The 17,839-nt window shown below is 47.3% G+C and overlaps 1 protein-coding gene across 4 annotated transcripts in view; it reads right to left on the bottom strand.

Moving 5' to 3' along the window:
• LOC147115991 (uncharacterized) overlaps positions 1-14,169 on the bottom strand; it is an 82,421-nt gene extending 68,252 nt beyond the window's left edge. For 2 of the 4 annotated variants that reach the window (XM_085990683.1, XM_085990685.1), the window contains exon 1: positions 12,100-12,252. The gene's annotated coding sequence lies outside the window, so the exon portion shown is untranslated. Of the gene's footprint in view, positions 1-12,099; positions 12,256-14,069 lie in introns of those variants that run through there. The other 2 variants (XM_085990684.1, XM_085990686.1) reach the window with 2 other exon arrangements.
• Positions 14,170-17,839: the final 3,670 nt, after the last annotated feature.

Below are 17,839 nucleotides of genomic sequence, written 5' to 3'. Positions count from 1 at the left end.
TCCAGGTAGAACGAGAATTCTGAAAGCGGGAGAAAGGGTCAGTCGTACAGGGGGAAGACTCCTGGCCAAAGAAGTGGGCACGGAGACCACGGAGATCATAAAAGCAGAATTACGTCTCAGTGCTCGCCCATTTACAGGCCTGCCTGAAAATTACATCAGGCGGGCGTTGGACGTCAGTGGGGCGGCCGAGGTACTCCCATGGTTTTCAACTGACGGCTGCCTATTTTTGAGGTGAGAAATGGGCAGCCGGCAATTGAAAATCACCCCTGTTGGATCTAATGGCTGTTTCCTAGTCCTGATAATTCCCTATGTCATATTCCCAGCATAGTGGGAACTAGTGAGCTTTGTGAGCTCGCCAACCTATGGTTTTCAATCAATCTTCTCAATGGAATTAAAGCATAAGAAGAATGGAGTTTTCTGTGTTCTTCATTTTTTGGGGGTTTCTGAAGGTTTTTCACACTAAAGAGCCTCATGAATGGTTGATTCACATATTTCAGCTGAAATTGTTTACCTGAGGCAAGAGACTGTAGCATTGAGTGGGAGGCCCAGTGGGGGTGGAAGGAAGAGGTGAGGCCTGAGGCATGCAGAAGGCCCGGGGTCATTGTTGGAGGAGCTAAAGTGTATACCTTAAGTGTATAGGGTTAAACTGGATATATTCACATATTCTAGTTAGACAATGAGCCAGATATTCTAATCTCTATGGGTGTGTACGTGCTGTGTACACACCCGTAGGGACAACGGAAATGTTGGTTTCAAGCATGCCAAGCGCATGCGCTGAAAACCGGTATTTCCGATTTGTCAAAAATGCTCTTGACAGATCGGACGCCTGCCCTGGAGAAGGTCCTCTGCAGGCGGATAGTTCCGCTTTCTGGAGAACCTCCACCTGCAGAAAACCCTTAGAAATCTTACGCCTGGTAAAAGCAGGCATAAAGCCTGCTTTTACCAGCATAAGATTTGAAAAAGTAAAAAAACATGTTTTCATTCATTTATCATTTAAAAATATTTTTAAAAGGTAAGTTTATTTTTAGCCCCGTAAAAAACTTTATTTTTTTCAAAAAATTAAATTTTTGTTTAAAATATTTTATTTATTGTAATTTCAACTAATTTAAAAAAATTTGATTTAATGTTTTACAGTGTTTTTAGGGATCATCCCCATTCATATATTTGACAGGTCTATCTGTCAAGTGTATGAAGAGAGATTCCCTTCTTTGATTGGCTCCCCATGGCCCACGTGATCCCAGGGATGCTTGCGAACTGCCTGCGCCTCTGGGATACGTGGGCCCTGCACATTTCCAGCTGGAGAGGCCCAGGATCGGAACTATACGCACCTCGGGAGCCCTCAGGTAAGTGTGTAGATTTTTCCAGATCGGAGGCCTCCGCACGCGGGAAGCCTCCGATCGGAAAATACGGCCCAATATTTAGTCCTGCCATAGACAATATTTAGTTCTGCCAATTCATGAGAAACAACAGGCGCACGTAAACAGGACAACAGGATGTCACAACTCAAGATAAGGGTGGACAGTGGCCTTCACAGTTGTGTAAGGAAACCAGCTGCTTAACTCGTGATAGTGGTCCGATGGGCTCCCTGTGCACCAAGGACATCCTGTGTGTACGGTACCGAGCCTATGGGCCCAAAACTTATTTGCGCACGCAATTACCCGGAACATACCCATATATGGTACGGGAAGTACAATGTAATCTCTACAAATATGATGCTCTAATTGTATTTCATCGAGTTGGTGGTGGCAGACAGTCATACCGCTCCCCTGCTAGCTTGTAATAAAGGTCGCTCGATTTAACTCGATATCTGACTCCAAGTGGTGCTTTCCCACATCAGTCATAAATAAAAGGTCATAAATAAATAGAACGTTAAATTTCGCTAAATTTAAAATGAGTGAAACCTACCTATAACCCTATCTAGTGGAACAGATGGTAGCGATGCTTCTACGTATTGGGGTGTTGAAAGGCAAGTATATATAGCTGTTGTATTTAATAGGTTAAAGGTTTTATCCAAGCATGACACCTACCGTTCACACGCTACTTGTGACGGAAACGGTTGCGACTCAAAATCGTGATGAGGAATAAGGAAAGAAAATCTACAGGAAATGTGCTTCATCCACAAGCCTTTTAGGATATTATTGACAGATATGCAGCGAATGGCTGGTTATATACAACATCATGCCGTGGATTTCACATGGCATTGCCCATGGGCGGTCTGGGGGATATGCTGGTTTGAAACGTGGGTTGGTCAAGTGCTGACGGAAAGCCTCCTTCACGCCCATGGCGGGAGCACATGAAGCATGCACAATGATGGAAGAGCCAGCAAATAGGCATATCCAGCAGCTGGGGATAAAGTATAGAATCATAGAATGGTTACAGCACGGAAGAAGGTCATACGGCCCTTCGAGCCCATGCCGGCTCTCTGCAAGAGCACCTCAGCTAGTCCCACTCCCCCGCCCTTTCCCCGTAGAGCTGCAAATTTTTTTCTTTCAAGTACTTATCGAACTCCCTTTTGGAAGCTGTGATTGAATCTGCCTCCACCACACTTTCAGGCAGTGCATTCCAGATCCTAACCACTCGCTGAGTCAAAAAGTTTTTTCTTATGTCACCTTTGGTTCTTTTGCCAATCACCTTAAATCTATGTCCTCTGGTTCTCGACCCTTCTGCCAATGGGAACAGTTTCTCTCAATCTACTCTGTCCAGACACCTCATGATTTTGAACACCTCTATCAAATCTCCTCTCAATCTTCTCTGCTAAGGAGAACAACCCCAGCTTCTCCAGTCTATCCACCTAACTGAAGTCCCTCATCCCTCCTCATTCTTTCTACCAAAATGTATCACTTTGCACTTTTCTGCGTTAAATTTCATCTGCCACGTGTCCGCCCATTCCACCAGCCTGTCTATTGTTAGATCCGTGTATCTTGATGTTGTGTCCTTCAATAATTAGACAAGAGACTGCAGGGAACAAAGGTGTTTACTGGATGAGGGTTACTCTAGAACTATCTGTACAGATCCCTACTCAGGGTTTATATACAGGTGTGGTCACTGCCGGTACTATAGTATACAGGAGCTGTAAAAAGTAGTTCTCCCCTTAAAGGAACATACATTACAATTCCTCCCCTTTCAGATTAACAGTACCATAACATTCATTTAACAATTAAATATCAACTAATTACAATTAACACTTTTAACATGCAACATTAACTGAAAATAGTCTATTTATAAATTCAGTCTTTGGGGAGGCTTCCTGATCCTTCCTGGATAGCGCCTTTCCTGAGTGTCTTGCTCTTGGTGCGGAGACAATTCTGGCCCCTGTCGTCGGTTGGTTCATCCGCTTCCGATGCTACTGTTTCTGGGGTAGATGCTACCTGTACGTCGGGTTCATCACCAGGTACATATGGGCGAGACATGGGGTTGACTTGTTCCTGTGACTCTAGGATCTGGTCAACATGGCGTCTCACAATGTTCTCCCCAACATCCACTGTGTACATTAGTGGCCCCTGCCGTGTGCATATCGTTCCTGGTTGCCAGTTCTCTGTTCGGTAGTCGCGGGCCAAGACTGGTTGCCCTACATTGAAGCTCCTTGTCGGCTTCTCATTGATGTGCTGGAATTGCTTATTCTCAACATCTCTTCGTACATTTGGTCTGAGCAAATCCAGACGAGATCTCAACCTTCGGTTAAAGAGCATCATGGCCGGGGTCTGGTTGGTAACTGCATGTGTCGCATTTCTGTAGGCTAACAGGAAATTGTCCACCTTATGCTGCAGTGGAATGTCGTCATCGCACATGGCCCTTACTGCTTTTTTAAAGGTTTGTACGAACCTCTCAGCCAATCCATTTGTGGCTGGATGATACGGGGCGGATGTGTAATGCCTTACGATAGCAAAATACTGCAGATGTTGGAAATCCGAAATAACAACAGAAAATGCTGGAAAAACTCAGCAAGTCAGGCAACATCCGTGGAGAGAAATTTGAGTTGACGTTTTGGGTTTGACCCTTCTTCAAAACTGGAGAGAAAAGGAACTAGATCGAAGGCAGGGCTGCGATCGGACAAAAGAATAAAAGAACCAAAAGAAGTAAAAGAGATTAGAAGCTAGACGAGATGGTAATAGGCTGTGATTAGGTGTAAAGTGTACTGGCAGGGCAAAAGATAGCTGCCAGGTGTGAGAGAGAAACAAAAGGAAAGGGGGGGGGGGGAAAGGAAAGGAGTGGAAAAATATAAGTGAAAATGAAATAGGGGCCGAGGTTATGATCTGAAATTGTTGAACTCAATATTCAGTCCGTAAGGGTGACCCTGAGCTTCCGGTCGCCTGTCATTTCAATTCACCGCTCCATTCCCACTCGGACCTCACCGTCCTTGGCCTCTTGTACTGTTCCACGGAAGCTCAACGTAAACTCGAGGAACAGCACCTCATCTTCCGATTAGGCACTCTGCAGCCTTCCGGTCTCAATATTGAGTTCAACAATTTCAGATCATAACCTCGGCCCCTATTTCATTTTCACTTATATTTTTCCACTCCTTTCCTTTCCCCCCCCCCCCTTTCCTTTTGTTTCTCTCTCACACCTGGCAGCTATCTTTTGCCCTGCCAGTACACTTTACACCTAATCACAGCCTATTACCATCTCGTCTAGCTTCTAATCTCTTTTACTTCTTTTGGTTCTTTTATTCTTTTGTCCGATCGCAGCCCTGCCTTCGATCTAGTTCCTTTTCTCTCCAGTTTTGAAGAAGGGTCAAACCCGAAACGTCAACTCAAATTTCTCTCCACGGATGTTGCCTGACTTGCTGAGTTTTTCCAGCATTTTCTGTTGTTATTTGTGTAATGCCTTACCCCATTCCTTTTCATAAATCTTCGAAACTCTTCGGACGCAAACTGTGGTCCGTTATCAGAGCAAATCTGCTTTGGCAAGCCGTTCCTGGCAAATATGGTCCGTAGGACTGCAATCGTTTTCTCCGTGGTGGTGGAGGACATTTTGATGACCTCGGGCCATTTTGAGTGCGCATCCACGGCTATTAAAAACATTGAGTCCATGAATGGACCAGCAAAATCAATATGCACCCGTTGCCATGGAGATGAGGGCCACTCCCATGGGTGTAGAGGGGCATGTGGTGGTGCATTTTGGACCTTCTGGCATCCTGAGCAGCTCTTTGTCAGGTCCTCGATTTGCGGATTGATCCCCGGCCACCACACATAAGCCCTAGCAAGGCTTTTCATTTTCACCCCTCCCAGATGACCTTCGTGAAGCTCATTGAGCACTCTCTCCCTTAACTTGGGTGGAATTACCACTCGGGATCCACACATCAAGGTCCCCTGGCATACTGACAGCTGTTCTCTTCTGGATGAGAATGCTGGCAACAGTGAGTCGCCATGTGTTGGCCATCCCTTCACCGTCAAGTCACATACCCGAGACAGTGTCGGGTCATTTCGGGTCTCCTTCTCTATACCAGCGTTAGTTACTGGCAAGCGTTCAATTATAGTCGAATGAAATATTTCGACAGGGTCCACTGCTGGTGCTTCCTCCACAGTAGGCAGTGGCAGGCGTGATAGCTGATCAGCGTTTCCATGCTGTTTCATGCCCTTATACTCGATTTCATATTGGCGCGCCCCTAGAAAAAGGGACCATCTTTGTAGCCGTTGTGCAGTCATCACCGGAACGCCCTTCTTTGGATTAAAGATGGAGACAAGTGGTTGGTGGTCAGTCAGCAAGGTGAACTTCTGCCCGTGCAGATAGTGATTGAACTTTTTCACTCCCCACACTAGGCTGAGGGCCTCCCAGTCAATCTGGGCGTAGTTACGCTCGGCTGAGGTTAGTGACCGAGACGCAAAGGCTACTAGCCTCTCCGAGCCGTCCGGGAATTTGTGCGACAGCACCGCTCCAATGCCATAGGGTGATGCATCACACGCCAACCAAATTGGTAATGCTGGGTTGAAATGAGCCAACAGCTCTTTTGATGTGATCAATGCTTTGCTCTTCTGGAAAGCTCGTTTACATTCATCACTCCACTTCCATGGTACCCCCGTTTGCAGTAGGGTGTTCAGTGGGTGTAGAACTGTAGACAAATTCGGCAAGAACTTATGGTAGTAGTTCACCAGCCCGAGGAACGACCTCAGTTGTGACACATTTTCCGGTGCTGGAGCCTTGACTACTGCCTCAATCTTTTCAGGGGACTTATGTAACTCCTCTTCATCAATAACATGGCCACAATACGAGATCTGCTTCTGGAAAAACTCGCATTTGTGGCGATTAGCTTGGAGCCCATATTCCTTCAATCTAGTGAGCACCTTCTCCAGGTTGGCGAGGTGATCACTGTCATTTTCGCCCGTGACCAGGATGTCGTCCAAATAACACTGGGTCCCTGGAATCCCTTGCAGGACTTGATCCATTGCCCTTTGCCAAATAGCCGGAGCTGATGCTACCCCGAACACCAGCCGGTTGTATTGGTAGAGACCTTTATGAGTGTTGATCGTGAGGTTCTGTTTCGAGGCTTCTTCTACCTCCATTTGCAGGTACGCCTGGGCCAGATCAATCTTAGTGAAGCATTTCCCTCCAGATAGCGAGGCGAAAATATCTTCAATCCGCGGAAGCGGATATTGTACCGTGTGAAGGACTGGGTTCACTGTCACCTTAAAGTCCCCACAGATGCGAACCTTCTTTGGTTCCCCAGGCGTATTACTCAACGACCTCTTCATTACAGGAACGATGGGTGTAGCCCACTCGCTCCAGTCCACTTTGGACAGTACTCCTGAACGTTCCAAACCTTCCAGCTCTGTTTCGACGGCTGGGCGGATCGCATAAGGCACCGGTCTGGCCTTAAAAAACTTTGGGCTTGCATTTTCCTCTATTTTGATCGTCGCTGTTATGCCTTTTAGTGTTCCGAGTCCCTGCTGGAACACTTCTTGTGCGTCAGTTAGCATTTTTGACAGTCGTCCAGGTGTGACGTCGTCATCCTTTTTGGCATCTAAAATCAGTGCTTGTATGGAATGCCAATCTAGCTGTATCTTCCGGATCCATTCACGTCCTGGTAGTGGTGGTCCTCCATCTGGCAATACATATAGGTCCATTTTTGGTGTTTCCTTGCCGTTATATATAACGTTCACCCTTATTTTTCCTTTGGGGTAGACTTTTTGCCCCGTGTACGTCTTCAAGACAATCTCTGTATCTCTCAAGGGTATATGTGAGAATAGCCGCTTGTAGTCCCTTCGGTTTATGACTGTTAGGGTTGATCCTGTGTCCAATTCCATTTTCACTTGGACTCCTGCTATCTTGAGCGTGATCCAGACAGTTTGGTGATCCTCCGTTTTGATCACATTATGTAGTTTCAGACAACCCAGCTCCTTGCTTCCGGAGTCTGTATCGCTTTTCTGTTCGTCTGAACTACTCTCCGTCACCTTATGTACCTTCTTGTACTTCTCCTGTGGAGATTTCTTGTTGCTGGTTTTCTTTCCCGACCTGCAGACTCTTGCTATGTGTCCTACTTTTCCACACTGTCTGCACACTTTGTCCTTGAACCAGCAATCCTTATGGTCGTGTGTTGTTCTGCCTCAGCAATAGCACTTCACTGTTCCGTATGACATTTCATTTGTGCCATATTCTTGCGGTCTCCGTTGTATCTCTGCCGCGCCCCGTGCTGCTGCTTCGTGTGATACTGCCATGCTGAAAGCCTTGTCCAGCGTAAGATCCTTTTCTGATAGAAGCCGTTTCTGGGTTCCTTCACTTTGAAGCCCACACACAAACTTGTCCCTTAAAGTATCTGCTAGTCCCGTTCCAAACTGGCAGTGTTTCGATAGCTTGCGCAGTTCTGTTAAATACTCAGCATTACTTTCATCTTTATGCTGGTTCCTTTTGTGAAACTTAAATCTTTTTGCTAGCAGCAGCGGTGTGGGGTTTAAGTGGTCCTGTAGGATTGACACTATGTTTTCAAAATCCTTTTCCACTGGCTTCTCTGGGGTTGCTAGGTTTCGCAGTAAGCCATACGTTTTTGCACCCATTGAATTCAACAATACCAGCGCTTTCCTGTCATCTGGCACTTCGTTCGCCTTGCAGTACACTTCTATGCGTTCAACATATGTCGTCCAATCTTCGACTTCATTGTCGAACGCTGTGACACTGCCACTCTTCGGCATCCCTGGGTGTGGTTAAACTGGCTCAAAATGGTGTCTCCCGCGCTCTCCCTTCTTCCCCGCTGTGGCTCAAAATGGCGTCTCCCGCGCTTTCCTTTCTTCCCCGCTGACGCTGCTCGGCCCTTGAACACCAGCTGCGTACTGCGCGTTTTCCTGTGCGCCTCTCTCTCCCGTTGACGCTGCTCGGCCCTTGAACACCGGCTGTGCTCTGCTCTCTCTCGTTGACGCCGCTCGGTCCTGAACACCGGCTGCGCCCCGTGCGCTCTACCTTCTCTCTTCTCCCGTCGACGCCGCTCGGTCCTGAACACCGGCTGCGCCCTGTGCGCTCTACCCTCTCTCTTCTCCCGTCGATGCTGCTCGGCCTTTTTCTGTGCCGTCGGTCGGCTCTAGCCGCCGCTGTCCGGGAAGGGTCTGTACCGTACCTGTTGCCAGCCCGTTTTGCTGGACCACCGTGACTGGAGAACCAAGCCTGGCTCTCGACAGCCTCCCCTGCAATGCTCAAATCTCCGCTGGATGACTGGGGGGTTTCCCATGGTCGACGCCCGTGCTTGTGGACTCGGCCTTCTTCCACTGTTCTCCAGGAGCGAACCCCTGGGAGGTGATGCAGAGTTGCAGGTAGGTTTGAATCTTCTCGTCGCCAATGTTAGATCCATGTATCTTGATGTTGTGTCCTTCAATAATTAGACAAGAGACTGCAGGGAACAATCAACAGGTGTTTACTGGATGAGGGTTACTCTAGAACTAACTGTAAAGATCCCTAATCAGGGTTTATATACAGGTGTGGTCACTGCCGGTACTACAGTAAACAGGAGCTGTAAAAAGTAGTTCTCCCCTTAAAGGTACATACATTACATCTATGTCCTCTTGAAGTCCATGACTATCCACCTCATTGTTCACTATACTTCCAAACAAACAGAAAGGGAACGTTCAGTAACGTTCCACCTGACTAGTCGGGATTGCCGTGTAGCTGTTGAAGAAACAAAACTGAACTGTTCCATATCCTGGGTCATTTCATTGCTTTAGCTTTTTTGGACCTGCTTGATGGATTTTTTCTGGTCTTGTATTCTTCTACGTTCTCACAGCATGATTTGTGTATTACATACTTGGATTTTTAAAAGAAATACTGTTAAGTCAATGGCTGCTCCTGATTAGATTTCATGGGATCAGCTCGTTTAACCGCCAAACCCACATCAAATTTGAGAAGTGACCATTCCTTGTCACGATTTTGGCTCAGACAACTTTCAGTCATCCAGGCTGCCCGCTGGAAAAAGGCGCTCGGCTCCTTAAATATGCAAAGCAAGGTCCTGGGCCGGTTGAAGGACCCCGAATGTGAAAGCCAGGTACAAATGGGAAGAGCATGCAGCACACTCTACCTAGTTGTACCAGGTGTTGAGCGGCCTAACCAGCGATCGTTAAAGGGACCGCTGGAGGCTGCTCAAAATAAAGTCCGTTTTTATTTTCATGGGCCCAGGAGAAAAAAGAGTGCTCCTTCTGAGCCCAGAAAAAGACATTTTGAAAATCTTAATACAATCAAGCAGAGTCAACATGGTTTTATGAAAGGGAAATCGTGTTTGACAAATTTACTAGAGTTCTTTGAGGATGTAACGAGCAGGGTGGATAAAGGGGAACCAGTAGATGTAGTGTATTTGGATTTCCAGAAGGCATTCGATAAGGTGCTGCATAAAAGGTTACTGCACAAGATAAGAGCTCACGGTGTTAGGGGTAATATATTAGCATGGATAGAGGATTGGCTAACTGACAGAAAATAGAGTCGGAATAAATGGGTCATTTTCCGGTTGGCAAACTGTAACTAGTGGGTGCCACAGAGATCAGTGCTGGGGCTTCAACTATTTACAATCTATATTAATTACTTGGATGAAGGGCTGCGGGCTTACAGACCAATTAAGGGAAAGCCGGTGACAGATGACGTCAGCGTATGACGCTTCATCTGTCGAAAAAATTTTGACAGATGAATTGTCACCGTTTGACAGCTTTGAGAAGCTGTCAAACATTGACAATCTCTGTTCTAAGGTGAGCCCTTGCACATAGGCTCACTAAGACCTCTCTCCTCAGCAGAAAGTAGATGGCTGCTGCATCTGAGAATGCAGCAGCCATTCTGTCATCTCTGCCGTTGAGATGAGGCACCTCCGGATCCTCAAAGGTTGAAGCCTGCAGAAACAAGCAAAGGTAAGGAAACTATTTCCAACACTTTACACTCACCTCTCATACTTACCTGTCCACACTTGCACCCATCACTCACCTCTACAGCTAACATTTCAACCCCCGCAGACCCACAGCATGCCTCGCTGACCCTGGCGGGGTTTCCTGACGTCAGGAAGCCCGCATCAGCAAGCGTAAAATGGTGAAAAGCCTCTTAACTGCCTGTTAACTACCTGTTAAAAGACAGCTAATTGGCTCTAATCCCCTTCCCACCTCGATGAGACAGGTCCCTGCCTCAATGAGCGGGGCTGCGACCCACTCCCAATTTTTCCCATTTTCCCAACAGTCCCGACTCCAAACTCGCCTCCTCAGGGCTGGTAAAATCCAGCCCTGGGCAAAAATTTGACAGATGAAGTATAATGTGGGAAAACGTGAGGTTATCCACTTTGGTAGGAAGAATAAAAAAGCAAAATATTATTTAATGGAGACCACAGAATGCTGCGGTGTCCTCGTACATTAAACACAAAAATTTAGCATGCAAGTACAGCAAGTAATTAGGAAGGCAAATGGAATGTTGGCCTTTATTGCAGGGGGGATGGAGTATAAAAGTAGGGAAATCTTGCTACAACTGTACAGGGCATCGGTGAGACCACACCTGGAGTACTCCGTACAGTTTTGTTCTCCTTATTTAAGGAAGGATATACTTGCATTGGAGGCAGTTCAAAGGTGGTTCACAAGGTTGATTCCAGAGATGAAGGGGTTGTCTTATGAGGAAATGTTGAGCAGGTTGGGCCTATACTCATTGGAGTTTAGAAGAATGAGAGGGGATCTTATTGAAACATACGATTCTGAGGGTGTTCGACAGGGTAGATGCTGAGAGAATGTTTCCTCTCGTGGGGGAATCTAGAACTACGGGGCATAGTTTCAGAATAAGGGGTCTCCCATTTAAAACGGAGTTAAAGGGGAATTTCTTCTCTCAGAGGGTCGTGAATCTTTGGAATTCTCTACCCCAGAGAGCTGTGGAGATGGAGTAATTGAATATATTCAAGGCGGAGATAAACAGATTTTTGAACGATAAGGGAGTCAAGGGTTATGGGGGACGGGCAGGAAAGTGGAGTTGAGGCCAAGATCAGCTCAGCCATGATCTCATTGAATGGCGGAGCAGGCTCGAGGGGCCAAATGACCTACTCCTGCTCCTACGTTTTATGTTCTTATGTACAAACTCTGGCCCGCTACTGGCCTGTATAAGGCCCTCCCCAGCACCACCTCTCCCCCCCAGACCTAAACTGGCACCCGGTTCAGGATAGGAGCGGGACGATTTCTCGCCCTCCCGACCGGCAAGCTGCAGTCAGGTGTCCGTTTGGTACCCGCAGCTCACCGGCGGCATTTAAATGAAGCCCAAATTTGCTCCGTCCACTTTGTTTTGGACGCAAGTCGAATTTCTACCCCAAAACATTCTGGTTTTTTTTTTCCCTCTCTCTCTTTCTTTATTTCTTAGCCTTGCTCTACTCCAGCAGAATAGTTTGAATTTCCCAAGACTCGTCTCCTGACCATAGTTTCTCATCCCTGGCATCATCCTGGTACATCAACACTGTGTACTCGCTAATGTGCTTTCTATAAGGCAACACACAAAACTGTATACAGTGCTCTTAAATGTGACTGAACCATTGTATCACTGCTTCAGTACTCTTGTACTCTGTGTCACTGTTTATATAACCCAACATTAACTGGCATCAAACCCCAGTGTGGGTAACGCTGCAGAAATGGAACCTCCTTCACCACTTCAAACTGTGAACTGTCTCAGGTAATTGGCACTTACCTCGAGTACAGATGCTCTTAGGAATGACAGCTGGACCGAGCGTTAGAAGGCACAAGCTCCCTCTGAGCTTTTCTTCAGGAATTGAAACTGCTCAGATACTCCCATCTCTTAGTTTTGGTTGAGGGGTGTGGTAACTTTTTTAACAGGAAATAATTTTGCTGTGTTAGGGACCATCTCCAAACTTTCCACCATAATTTCAAAGACACAAAGTTTGAAAGACATGCTTCCTTTTGTTTACTTTTCGTCAGTGAAAAGATCATTTACACTGTCCTCACCCCCCTTTTTTACAGGGAACTCTTGTTAAATATTAGTACGATAGCAAAATACTGCAGATGCTGGAAATCCGAAATAACAACAGAAAATGCTGGAAAAACTCAGCAGGCCAGGCAACATCTGTGGAGAGAAAATAGAGTCGACATTTCGGGTTTAACCCTTTTTCAAAACTGGAAAGGAAATGAAATAAATCAAAAGGCAGGGCTGGGAGAGAACAAAAGAAGTGAAGAGACATTAAGAGGTATTCAAAACGAGACGAGATGGTGATAGGACTGGTGGAGACAAAAGACGGCTCTAGATTAGGTGTGAAATGTTCTGGCAGAATGAGAGACAGCTGCCATGTGGGAGAGAAAAAAAAGGGGGGGAAAGGGCTAAAACAAAGATGTGGATAAAATATAAGCAAAAATGTAATGGGGGCCGAGGTTGTGATCTGAAATTGTTGAACTCGATGTTGAGTCCGGAAGGCTGTAAAGTGCCGAATCTGCCAGAACATTTCACACCTAATCTAGAGCCGTCTTTTGTCTCCACTAGTCCTATCACCATCTCGTCTCGTTTTGAATACCTCTTAATGTCTCTTCACTTCTTTTGTTCTCTCCCAGCCCTGCCTTCGATCTATTTCATTTCCTTTCCAGTTTTGAAAAAGGGTTAGACCCGAAACGTCTACGCTATTTTCTCTCCACGGATGTTGCCTGGCCTGCTGAGCTTTTCCAGCATTTTCTGTTGTTATTTCTTGTTAAATATTGCCTGATTGTGTACTGGGCAGCCCTCTGAGTTAGACACCATTTACAACCAGGAGCCAATTTAGGAGTCGAAGTAAACATTTATGCCCATTGAATTCTTCCAGTCACAACAATGATGCTCACTTTAGAATTAGCAGCTGCATTAGATTAAACACACTGAGCACATTCAACCCTTTGATAGGCTGCAGGGTGGCTGGTTTGGATAATGAAAGAAACAATGTCCCTGGTACAATACAGGGCACTATGCTGAAGTTGGGGCTGAGTAGAGCAAAATCTAACCCGTGCTGTACCTGACCTGGGAGTGTTTGATGGGACAGTGTAGAAGGAGCTTTACTCTGTATCTAACCCGTGCTGTACCTGACCCGGGAGTGTTTGAGGGGACAGTGTAGAGGGAGCTTTACTCTGTATCTAACCCGTGCTGTACCTGCCCTGGGAGTGTTTGATGGGACAGTGTAAAGGGAGCTTTACTCTGTATCTAACCTGTGCTGTACCTGCCCTGGGAGTGTTTGATGGGACAGTGTAGAGGGAGCTTTACTCAGTATCTAAGCCGTGCTGTACCAGCCCTGGAAGTGTTTGATAGGATAGAGCTAACCAAGGCTATGCCTCGCCTGGGAGTAATTGATGCTGACAATGGGAACAAGCCTCTTCAGATTCTGACTCTGATATTGTTCACCTGTATTTGTACAATCTCAATTTCAATCAGAATCCTCTACGCTTCAGGTCATTGTGGAATTTTGAGATGATCCCTAGTGAGAGTCTGCACAGGAAGTGCCGCATAAGTGAAAGCACTGCAGAGAGTGGCGCATGAGAAGCAGTCCCACCTCCCGCTCCAAACATTTTTACTCAAATCATTCGGAGAAGTTTTCTCTCTGAATTAAACTTAACATTTTACATCACGAGTTACAAATAATCCCTTCAGATTGCTCAGTGTTAAAGGGAATTCAGTTCCTGCAATACCTGAAATACGGAAGCTCTGCTTCAGTGTAGGCAACAAAAAGTGAGTCACATTGGCGTTTGGTCACGTTGGTATTGAGTTACGTTAGTGCTGAGTCATTTTGGTATTGAGTCCCGTCGATACTCCGATACTCATTGGCTATTTGGAGAATGTCAGAAATTTTAGCCAATGTAAAATGTGATAGCAGGCGTTTTCTGCAGGCGGAAATACAACTCTCTCCCGCCCTCAGGGAGCTTTCGGTATACCGATTAGTTTCTCAGTCCCTTCCTCAGGGCGATATTGGTACACCGATTAGTTTCTCTCAGGTTCGTCAGGAAGATAGTAGTACACCGATTAGTTTCTCTCAGTCCCTCCCTCAGGGAGCTTTCTGTATACCGATTAGTTTCTCTCAGTCCCTCCCTCAGGGAGCTTTCTGTACACCGATTAGTTTCTCTCAGTCCCTCAGGGAGCTTTCTGTATACCGATTAGTTTCTCTCAGTCCCTCTCTCAGGGAGCTTTCTGTATACCGATTATTTTCTCTCAGTCCCTCCCTCAGGGAGCTTTCTGTATACCGATTAGTTTCTCTCAGTCCCTCCCTCAGGGAGCTTTCTGTATACCGATTAGTTTCTCTCAGTCCCTCTCTCAGGGAGCTTTCTGTATACCGATTAGTTTCCCTCAGTCCCTCCCTCAGGGAGCTTTCTGTATACCGATTAGTTTCTCTCAGTCCCTCTCTCAGGGAGCTTTCTGTACACCGATTAGTTTCTCTCAGTCCCTCTCTCAGGGAGCTTTCTGTATACCGATTAGTTTCTCTCAGTCCCTCTCTCAGGGTGCTTTCTGTATACCGATTAGTTTCTCTCAGTCCCTCTCTCAGGGAGCTTTCTGTACACCGATTAGTTTCTCTCAGTCCCTCTCTCAGGGTGCTTTCTGTATACCGATTAGTTTCTCTCAGTCCCTCCCTCAGGGAGCTTTCTGTATACCGATTAGTTTCTCTCAGTCCCTCCCTCAGGGAGCTTTCTGTATACTGATTAGTTTCTCTCAGTCACTCCCTCAGGGAGATATCGGTACACCGATTAGTTTCTGTCCCTCAGGGAGATATCGGCACACCGATTAGTTTCTCTCTGTCCCTCCCTCAGGGAGATATTGGTATACTGATTAGTTTCTCTCAGTCCATCTTTCTCAGGGAGATATCTGTAAATTAAATAGTGGCTCTCAGTCCCTTTCCCCCAGGGAGAATCCTGTATACTGACTGATGTCTCTCAGTCTCCCTCCCTTAGTGAGATATCTACATATTGTATGGTGTCTCTCTTAGTCTCTGTCCCTCAGAGAGATACCTGTACACCGATTAGTGATCATCATTTTCTCGCTTAGTGAGATGCTTACATACTGTCTGGTGTCTCTCAGTCCCTCTTGTAGGGGGAGGTGTGTGGTGGTGTTTGGCGCGTACGCCCAGTCAGTTATGCCTCTGACTGTAAGCGGTTCGAATCGATCCCACGCCCCTGGGTTCTAGACACCGGACTTAGGTACAGGCGGCGATGCAGAAAAGACTCGAGTAGACAGGTGGTTTGGATGTAAGCAAAACTCAAGATTTTATTAAACAGAAAAATAACACAGTCTTATGAGAAGTTACGAGTGTAAAATTACAGGTGAATACAAATAACTATATACTTATACAGGGAATGGGGAACACACGGCACATCGAGGGAAAACAACTATCTTAACAATCCCCTTATCCTTATCCCACCCCCTATATCTAACTAGATTAAGCTCTGAGGGGCCAGAATTTATGCTCACCAATCAAAGATCTGCTGAACTCAAAACAGCAGTGGGGTTTGGGGTTCGCTCTTTGTGCTCTCTGGAGCCTGCCGTCGTCACGTGGCCTCCGGGTGCTGCAAGGGCGTTGTCCAGTTACGAGTACCCTAAAGTTAAAGGCCTAGAAATTCAGTTTGGGCCCGCCAGCTCGCTTGCGCCCAGAAGTTACCGCTGCGCGCGGAGCCACTTGCGCCCGCCGGAAATTCAGTTTCAGCGCCCCAAGTCGAAGCCGGCCGCTATTCAAGGGTGTGGCCACCCCCGCTTGGGGCGCTGAAACTGAATTTCGGCGCGCTAGGTGCCGCAGCACCACCCGCTGCGGAGCGGCAGGCTGCGGTACTGCAGGCCTTCCTCCCTCTCTTAAGGGGGAGGTGCCTGCAACAGCGAGATCGCCGCTCGCTAGTGCCGGCAAATGAGCCCGGCACCACGGAGAAGTGCCGGGCTCCCGGAAAACAGCCGGCAATGCCGCGGGGGGCAGGTGGAGGAGGCCAGGGAAGGAGGTGCGGGCAGGCGGCTGCCGAAAAAGCGGCCGGCCGCACCTCCGCCTTAACTCGCCCCACTAAGGCTGCAGGACGGCCCCGTTTTCAGATCGCTGTTTGCGGCCGCTGCGGAAGAGGCGGCCGCAACTAAATATGGCGGTCGGGCCGGTAGTGGGGCACTGCGCACACCGATGACGTCATCGGTGGCGGCGCAGCGCTACTGGCTAACGCCGCCATTACCGCAGCGCTGAATATCGGCGCAATCTCAGCAAGTGGCGCAAAAGCCCTCTTTGGGCGAAAACTGGACGCAACGCCTACTGAATTTCTAGCCCAAAGTCTCTGCTTGGGTACTTTGCCTTGCAGAGACGATGGTTCCTCTTCCTCGGTTGGCAGTTGAAGTTTATATGAAGATAGTCACAGGTTAGCTGAGACTGAAGGCCCGATCATTCGAAGCTTGTCTTCAATCGTCTTCCCAATTCGTCTTCTCAATTCGTCTTGCCTCCTCGCCTCGTCTCGTCCCGCCTCGCCTGGCCTGGATTGTCCGTGTCCGCCCGATGCAATGCCTGGGCGTTTCCAGATGGAATGGGGAAAAGGCACGGGCAGAGGCCAGGGGGTAAGCGCGGGACGGGGGAAGAGCAGCAGCCATGAGGGCGAGGAGCAAGAAGAAGAGGCTAGAGAGAGAGATTGCTACCCGGGGCCTTCAAATATACTCCTACGGATGGCCCTTATCTGTGCGCCAAATCAAGTTAGTTCTTTGTCTTGATCTTGGCGGGCTATTTTAAATAATGGTAGCAATCTATGCTAACTGTTTTTAGATGGCCGGTAATCGCATCTACTGGCCCGATAATTGACTTGTTTTGTTATTAATACGCCTTGATGGGCCTGTCCAGCCTCGATGGCTTCCTTAATCTGTTCCCGATTATTTATGCAAACTGCTTGATGGCCTTAACTATAGGCCTAACTGGGTTTTGATCTGTCTCTGATTTGAGCTAATACATAATTCAAAGTCCTGTCTGGTTTTCAAAATGCAAAGTCTGTCTTCACAGAAACTGCAGCTTTGGTTTTGATTTCGCCACGAGCTGCCTGTGCCACAGAGTCCAAGTTTTTAAAATCTCACAGGCTTTCTGCCACGAGGCGTGGACACCATCTTGGGTACCCTTTTTGATTTAAAATGTCCACGCAGGGTCCCTTTTATTAATAATAACCTTTGGGGAAATGTAGAAATTTTGCAAATCTTACACTGCCCCAGGGAGAAAGCTGTACATTGAATAGTGTCTCTCAGTACTCCTCCCTTAGGGTGATACTAACATACTGGGCTGGATTTTACCAGCCTTGAGGAGGCGGGTTTGAAGGCGGGACTGCTGGGAAAATGGGAAAAATTAGGAGCGGGTTCCAACCCTGCTCCCAACCCACCTCCGAACCATCTTCTCGCGCAGGGACCCGTCTCCTAGCGGCGGGCAGGGGATTAGAGCCAATTAGTTAACAGGCAGTTAAGAGGCTTTTCCCCA

The sequence above is a fragment of the Somniosus microcephalus genome, chromosome 6 (genome assembly GCF_052327205.1).
Source record: "Somniosus microcephalus isolate GS21.2 chromosome 6, FLI_Smic_1.0, whole genome shotgun sequence".
In the NCBI taxonomy this organism is placed as follows: Eukaryota; Metazoa; Chordata; class Chondrichthyes; order Squaliformes; family Somniosidae; genus Somniosus; species Somniosus microcephalus.
Note: the sequence above shows the minus strand (reverse complement) of the source record. Positions and strands in the feature narration are given on the sequence as shown.